Here is a 9157-nt window from a genome sequence, read left to right on the forward strand (position 1 = left end):
TGGTTTTTTTATGCAACCTCACATGCATTTGGCTTTTCTTTTCTTTGTTCTTTTCCTCTCGTTATCTACTTGTCTGGGCATCTAATTCTAATCCATTAAAAAGAGCCAGTTTCGGGCACCAAATACTTTGACAAATTTTCTAGGAAAAAAGCACAAATGCAACAAATTAAACCCTTTTTGTCTTTTTCATTGGCCCATTGGGTCAAAGCTTATAAAATTTTTAAAATAGATAATTTAAATTAAAAAAAAAAAATTATGGGTATTGTTTTTTAATAAGTAAATATATAAGAAATAATGTTAAATGGTTCTACAATGGTGTTTTATTTTTTGGTATCGAAGTGTTTGGGTTAGTTTGCATGTACTTTAACTAATCTTCGAGATCTATTGAACACTCTATAAGCTAAAGAAGAACACATACCTTTTAACAGTCAAAAGCTACCCCTCTTGGGGTTAACGCTTCATAAAAAAACTATTTATTAGACATGTAAATGCTTTTTAATTATTTCAAATAAAATGTTGAACCCTTGTGGAATAGGGTATTCATATAAAGCTATTTTATTTATTTATTAATTTTTATAAATTAGAAATTTAAAGAAGAAAACAAAATCAGTAGGCAAGGGCCCATATAATATATAATAATGATGATTTACACTTACTACCCAAAAAAACTAATTATAATCCTCTAATATTCCTCCAATTACATCATTACTTAAAACATATTGTTAATCGTACCTAAATCTAATATTAAATGTAATTCGAAAGCAGACAAATTTTCCTACTGGACCACGTCTAATGGTCCAGACAGAGACAGTATTTAATTTAAAATTGAAATGATGGGGGCTGTGCATTTTGACTTATTGTGAGATTAGTGGAGATAATTTCTAGTTAATTAATCATTACTAATTAGAAACAAACTGTGTTCATATGGGGAGGATTATTATATAATTTATAATTCAAGCTTCTCTCTTTCATATTAAATTGATGAATGTGGTTGTCTGATTTCTGCTAGATTCCATGGACGACCAAGATTTGATAATTGTAAATTTACTAAATTCTTAATTGAGTAACACTACACCATGATTGTCAATAGCGTATCATATCTTATATCGAAAGCTTAATTTTTTGAATCGTATATCATATCGTAGAATACACTTTTTTCAAAAAAATTAATAAAATAATCAAAATTTTCTAAAAATTAATATCGTTCCCAAGATTAATTAAATAATTTTGTGGTATTATTAGCTTTAAATTATAGTATTACGTAATCAAAATTAAGAATTTATAATATTTTTTCTCAACCATTCATATCATTTCCAAGATCAATGTCAATATCTATATCTCTACTTATATTATTATTATTATGTAAAATGAGTAACACATATTCCTATTCACTTTCTCCATACAAAATAGGTAAATTTGAATAGGTTTTAGTGAATCGGGTTGGGTGATCTGGTTTCGAACCGTATTTTTTTTTGAGCCTTTGGCCCAAATTAATAAAGTTGTATTGATTTATATCGATATTTTTAAGGATATGAACGGATATATATCATATCGTATCGTAAAATACATATCAACGTATCGAAAGGTTTATGATACACTTTCTGATACGTATCGTTGGCAACTTGTATCGAATCATATCGTATGATACGTATTGGGTATCGTGGATACTAACAATCAGACACTACACTCACAAACACTTCTCATTAACTTTCTCTCACAAACGTTACATGTTGGCTTACAATTGGTCAACTCGTATGGGTCCCGCAAGTTATCACATGGGGTTAGTGAGAGGTGTTAGTGAGACTAGTATTATTCTTCTTAATTAATAGTTCAAGTCTCCACAGACCCTAATAGGGGTGACCACTGAGAGGATTTACTCGGTTGTCAACTTCAGGTCTGAAAAGATTAGTTGAAATACACGTAAGTTGACCTAGACACCTTCGTTCAACATAAAAAAAAAAAAAAAAAAAAAAAAAAGATGTTGTGGATATTAGTTGTTCTTGTATTTTGAAAATTTAGTACTGAAAGAAAACGGAAGAGGGAGTAAATATTACAAGAAATACTTCTTTATGAGTTGATGGGTTTAATCATCTTGTTACGAAAGAGAGGAGTTTCTCCAGAGTTGTGTGTTGGGCTGATTTCCTAAACCCACATCGAAGGGAAGCCAAGGTCCTACTCCAATGGGCCGATTCCTCTCTCTCTCTCTCTCTCTCTCTCTCTCTCTCTCTCTCTCTTATTTTTATTCTTCATCTGGCCCTGAGGTTTAGTTAATTAACATTCCATCTGAGGGTTTCAGAAAAAGACATAAACCCCCCTGTGTTGTTAATGAACTGTTAAATTTTACTCTACCATGAGTGAACATAAATATTTGTCATCTTTCCATTTCTTTTAACAAATAAAACTTAACAGAAGGGAGATTCTTCTTATTACTGCAAACTCAAGGAAATTATTATTAATTTCATTTCTGGGAACCAATTCTTACAAAAATATTATTAGTTATAAATGCAATAATTTAGAGCTCTTAAAATTTATCTTTTATCTTATAGGTTTACTAGGGTTAAAGCCCGTGCGTTGCACGGGTATGTTTATAGAATTTTATTTTAATTATTGTTGCTTTGTGTGATAAAATATATTTAGTAAATAAGTAGTGTTTTTTTATTAATTGTTATTGAAGTTAATGTGATAGTATTTATGTAAATAGGGTTAAAACCCGCACGGGTATGTTTTACTTTGTTATATTTCAAATATTTTTAGATTTGACAACTAATATATAATATATTTGTATATTATTAAGTAGGAATGTCTTAAGATTTACCACATTCACATTAGAGAATGATTATATTAATACTATGTATAGTTTTGAATGATATTATGAAGAAAAAAACTTTGGAAAGTAACTCTTTTATTTTCCATAAAAGAGAATAAAATGTTAAATTTTTATAAAAGGAAAAGTTTTAAAAACATTAATTAGAAAATTATATTAAATTATACTATTTATTATAAAAGGAAGGAGTAAACAACATATTCCCACCCAAGGTTTGACGAAATCCCAAGTTAGTACCACTCGTTTCATTTATTCCAGATTCTCACCCTTAAAGTGACGGAAAAACGTTTGATGTAACGGTAAAGGGGTAAATTGTTCATTTTACATGGGCGACACACGTTAGCAGACCACCGCCTCTAACAGTCCTCCGGCGCACATTAGCAGCCGTCGTTCCAGACGTTTTTCGTTTTTTTCCAGCAATTCTTCCACCCAAAATCACCCTTGTCACCACCATTTGAACTCCAATCCTCCCCTCTACAAAACCATACCATTCACAACCCCTCATCACTCGCCGATCTCTGGCCACGACAACGAAAAACGGTCGATGAACACGAACTCTCGGCCGGCAAATGACGACGAAACGGTTGCTGGGGACATAGGGTTTTATAGATTTGGGGACGGTGGTTGCATTGGTGGTGTCCAATTGGATTTTCACTGCCGGAATCGATCGGAATCCTGTAAAGAACACCAAAACCCTAAGCCTAACAGTGCCGGCAATTGGAGGGGCAAATGAGTCGGGAACCAGAGGGGTTTTGGATGACGGACTACAGGGAAGGTGATGGAGGTGACCAGGGGGTTTGACGTCGTCGGAAACAGCCCAAATCGGGCTGTTTCCGGCGAGGGTGTATAGTGACCGAGGGTGTTTTTGATAAAATGGTAAGTTTTGTAATTCTACTAATTTACTAATTTAGGGGTTAAAACATAATTTATTAATTTAGGGTTAAGGGCATTATGGTAATTGCACCCTCTAAACCCTAAAAATTCATAACACCGTTACTTTAAGGGTGAGAATCTGGAATAAATGAAACCAGTGATACTAACTTGGGATTTCGTCAAACCTTGGGTGGAAACATGTCGTTTACTCTAAAATGAAGTAGTAAATATAAAATTTAGACCTAAAAATTTATTACTATTAGTATAAGTTTAACACTTTACATTACTCATGACTTTAATTACCACTACACTTAGACATTTATTCCGTTACACATTATTCTTTGATTTCAACTTCATACCATTACAATACCCCACGATATTAATTGAATCCGCTCTAAGTCATTATAGATTCATAAATTTAATTGGTCTTCATAGGATTTTCCTTTTGATGAACATATTTGAAATATAACAACCTAAAACATATTCTCATATTAGCTTTTGAAGCTAAAACATATCAAACTTTTCATTGCCCTAACTTGGTATATAATGTTTGGTGCAAAATAGGAAACATGGCGTAGAAGGGCTATTTGGAACCAGGTTCAAGACTTTCATGCTCTTACTGGAATCCGAATCTCAAGTCCAATTATATCTCTTACTGTAGGGAGTTAACAGAAGGCCCTCCTAGCTAGCAGGTATCTTCTTTCTTCTCTCTCAGCTCTTTCTGGTTTGAGAGCTTAAAGCCATGGCTACAATTGCTTCATACTGTTCCAATTTTATGGAGCAGGCATCTCTTAGAATCTGGTTTCCATGTGACTGCAATCAGACCGCCAACAGTGCCTTCCAACTCATGCTGTAAAGGGGTCTTGAAACTTCAAGGAGATGACGATAATTAATTACCATACTTGAAATAAAGTTTTTTCTAAAAAAAAAAAAAAAAAAAATACCATTTATATATATATATATAAAACTCCATGATTATGGCTCATATGCATAAATATAAGTTTGAACTTTAATTTTTAAGCGAAATAATAAAGCATAAGGCTAGTTAAAGAGTAATTACGACTAATTTTAAATTTTAAAACTTCAGGAAAAAAAATGGGACCAGAAAACAAAGAGAGCACAACGGATTTTGGGTCTGCCCACACCACAGTGAGAGTGAGACTCTGTTATTCCTTGAAAATGGCAAACCGTATCTTTTACAACTTCCTCACCTCCGACAATCAAAGACCCACCAAACAACAAGCTTATCACCCTTACCAACACCACCAACCTTCACCACCTCCCCCTCCACCAACCTCCGCCACCTCCCTCTTCAATGCCTCTACTGTCCCAGAAAGTTCAACAAGTCTCGAGCTTTGGGCGGCCACTAAAATGCCCACAAGCGTGAGCGAGCTGCACGTCGAAACTTGAACTACCCATCCATTAACATTGAGGTTAATAAGAGAAGTTTTGGTGCTTGTACTAATGGTAACAGCAGTAGTTGTATTTTTCACAAATTGGGTTTGGGTGGTGGTGGTTTCAAGAGGAAGAGAATATTAATCAAAGTGACAACAATGGGGTGTCTCTCAGGCCGTGGCTTGACCAGGGATATTGAATGGTTTCCCATTTGGGAAAGGCCGGGAGAGAGGAGGAGTTGTGGTGGTGGGGTGGAGAAAGAGGAAATTGACATAGGTGTTGGGACCATAATGAGATCTTCAAGAGGGACCGCATCTTCAGCCTTATCATGAAACATTGCCATGTCTGGCCATATAACGCTTCCTTGTGGCCTGCATATCTTGAAGCTGTTCTTCAGTCTTTCTAACTTTGCGACGTTGTCTTTTGGTATTATTGTTTTTGTTGTAGCTGCAATTGATATTGTTGATACTATTTGTATTAACGGTGCTGGGGTTGATTTTGCTTTGTTTGTTTCCTTCACGAATGATTTTAGCGTCTCCATTAGAACCTGCATGATCACCATTAATTTATGCCAATGTATGAAATTAGTTAAAGCTTCAAACAGTAGAGGGGCCTTGAAACTTCAAGGAGATTGACGTTAATTACCATACTTGAAATATAGTTTTTTCTAAAAAATAAAAAAAAATACCATTTTTATATATAAAACTCCATGATTATGGCTCATATGCATAAATATAAGTTTGAACTTTAATTTTTAAGCAAAATAATTAAGCAAAAGGCTAGCTGAAGAGTAATTACGACCAATTTTAAATTTCAAAAATTCAGAAAAAAATGGGACCACAAAACAAAGAGAGCTCAGAGAATTGTGTTTATACTCAATCCGAGAGCTTGTAACAAGCCATTCTCATATAAATATCAGTTGAGTCTCACAGCTCTCAATTCTCTCACTTTTATCCTTATTATTTTACTTTCAGTATCAGCTTTCTTGAAATCGAAAGTACAAGAATGTTCTTTCGGATATCGGTGCACCCCACAAAACATATCCCCTGTTATGCCTGGGAAATAAAGAGTTGACGTGGGAGCGCGTGACGAGATGTGGCCTGCTCCCATCAGAATGATAAGCGCACGTCAGGCCTGCCATGCATCCTAGAGCTTCCACGTGTCCGCTTACCTGCTCCAAATCGCGTAAAATCTGCTGGGAAAGTGGGTAATGGGACGTAAAGCCTGATTACGTTCTGACATTCAGACAAACCCAAGGATTTAATGATGATTACATGCATTCCGCTTGGTATAAGAAAAAGACTACCCCTTCATTAAGGGGAGGGGATCATCTTTGACATTGACTCTCTCTCTCTAAGAAAGCTCTGTATTTTTACTCTTCAATCATTTGTAAGTCAGTCCGCTTTTAGCGACCTGACCCACCATATCAATACAAATAAGTGGATGTAGGATTTGCTACCTTAGCATCCGAACCACTTTAAAACCCTCATTGCATTTATTTCGCTTTCTATATTCATTATCACGTGTGCTTTTTGACCAATCAACGTTCCACCACGTGACAGTTAGTTGGTGTCTAAATTTCGCATCAACAGTTTGGCGCTAGAAGGAGGGGCCTGATTTAGCGTCTACCCTTCATCAGGAGAATCTTTGACCTACTGGTCCTACAACAGCAAATGGCCAGCCAATCTGAGCCAGAGCAAGCTAATCAGCGTAGTAAAGAAGTTCCAGTTTCACAAAATGTTGCGGGGGATGTCCCGGCAGCTCCACAACTTGACCTGCCATCAGAAACTACCTGGAGAGGTTCGACAATACTCTCCAGACGGTCAACCAAAGGTTGGACCTTTTGGACCAAGGCATGTCATCTACCACAGCTAGGGCGGTGCAACCGCCAAAGACGTCTGCAGGTCGTCGCGAAAGCGCGGCAAAGGCAATAGCCCGTGCCGCGAGCACTGCAGCGCGTAGGCGCAAGGGTAACAAGTCAAAAGTAAGCCTACGGGCTCCCAAGACCAGCAACACAAAAGGTGCCCCGAGCAGGGTATCGGCAAAGCTGAGACTCGGCGAAAGAGTGAATCCCGAGCTGTCCCATGCCATTTCGCGGCAAACCCAAGCGAAAATGCTGGGCGCATGATTCCTATCCACCACTAGCAGAACGACCCCGATCGTTACATGCGGGTGGCCCCCACACCTCGCGGGGCGGTTCGTACCACCGCAGGGTCGTGAAAATGCCCCACAATCCACCGCCTTCACACGCCTCTAGTCAGCGTGTGTCGAGTGCGGCTGAAAATGTCGGCCGAGGCGAGGAGAATCTGACCTCCGGACCTTCTTGAACCGCAATCGAGAAGGCCGGACTCGCACGGGTGAAAGCAATCCCCATTGGCTCCGTTACCACAAATTGAGGAGCTACACGCAGCTTTGGACAGGTTGGGAGCAGCAAAACGAACAGGCGCAGGTCACCTCTGCATCCCCTTTTTCTCCCGAAGTGCTAGCTCTCCACTTCCACCAGGGTTCAGAATGCCAGATATGCGACCGTTTGATGGGAACTATGATCCGCGATCACTATATGAGTTCAACGACCTGATGGAGCTCCACTAGTTTCAGACCTTGCAAAATGCCGTTGTTTGGCGTGACACTGACTTCTCACGCCAGCGGTGGTTAAGGTCGCTCCCGACGGGATCGATCAGTTCGTGGCCTCAGATGAGCGCGACGTTCCTGCGGCATTTCCAAGCTAATCGGAAGTTTTCGATGCCTTTGAGCTACCTCACCACATAAGGCAGAAAAGACGAATCCCTGCATTCTTACATTGACCGATTCCACAGGGAACTCACAAGGTGGCCCACGCTCCAAAAAGTCCATCCGAACACTTATAATAGCTGGAGTTCGCCCGCAAAACCGACCTGTGGAAAGAACTGCAGCTGCTGACGATATTTCCCTCACCAGATTCTACAACCTGTAGAAAAGTATCTCCGAATAGAGAATTCATTGGCGGCACTCCGCCGTTGCGATCACGGCACTTCCAGTAGTATGTCTGGTCGGGGAGATATAGGAGAGCTGATCGCAAAGGAGACATTGACGTCAGCGAAAAGGGCAGAAACCCCGCTACGACCAAAAAAATCCTATGCTCCCGTTCCTCGTCGCGACCGCGACAGGATCATACCCTCCGCTGACGTGTCCATATCTGCAATCCTCGACAATCTGAGGAGGCCAGCTTGCTCGGTGAGCCCAACCAATGAAAACTCCTGCTACGGCCAGAAACAGCAAAAAATACTGTCGTTACCATCGGAATAACGGGCATCACACTGATGAATGCCGAGCTCTCAAAGCGCTATCGAAGAGCTCATCAAGAAGAGGCACTTCAAGGATTACATTGATGACTCCCCAAAAGAAACCAGGGAGCAAAAGAAAAGCGTCGGTGATCGCAGCGGGTACAGTAGTGAACATAATTTTCGGAGGTCCGCACCTCGTGGGAAACACACGAGGAGCGCAGGAAGGTATGCTCGCGAAGCGCATCACGACCCGATCAGGGTATGACACTTCGCGCACCCTCAAAAGCCAAAGGAGAACCAATCACCTTCTCGAGAAGGAGCAGCTCGCTTGCACCATCCTCATGAGGATGCTCTGGTGATCACGCCCCTGATAGGGTGTCATAATGTCTGCATGCTTGTAGACAACGGCGTGTGAACATCCTGTTCAAGTCCGCTTTCGATAGAATGAACCTATCGAGCCGACCTAAGCCAGCCTCGATGCCTCTGAACGGTTTTACAGGGGATCACCTGATCCCCAAAGGACGATCCAGCTTCCAGTCACGCTCGACGACTACACGAGGTGCTAGGGTTACTGAATTTTTGGTCGTGGACTGCCCGTCGGCCTTTAATGGATCTTGGGCGACCTCTGCTGAGAACCTTCAGGGCAGTCACTTCCATTTATCACCTCAAGAAAAGTTCCCACTCCAACGGGGATCGGAGAAGTAAGCGGATCGCAAAGCGCATCTCGCGAATGCTATGTAAAAGCGGTACAAATGGCAGATAAGGGCGTTTTGCGATGTGTGCCCCGCCAGGCTATGGCAAT

The sequence above is a fragment of the Pistacia vera genome, unplaced genomic scaffold (assembly GCF_008641045.1).
Source record: "Pistacia vera cultivar Batoury unplaced genomic scaffold, PisVer_v2 Contig1075, whole genome shotgun sequence".
Taxonomy (NCBI): domain Eukaryota; kingdom Viridiplantae; phylum Streptophyta; class Magnoliopsida; order Sapindales; family Anacardiaceae; genus Pistacia; species Pistacia vera.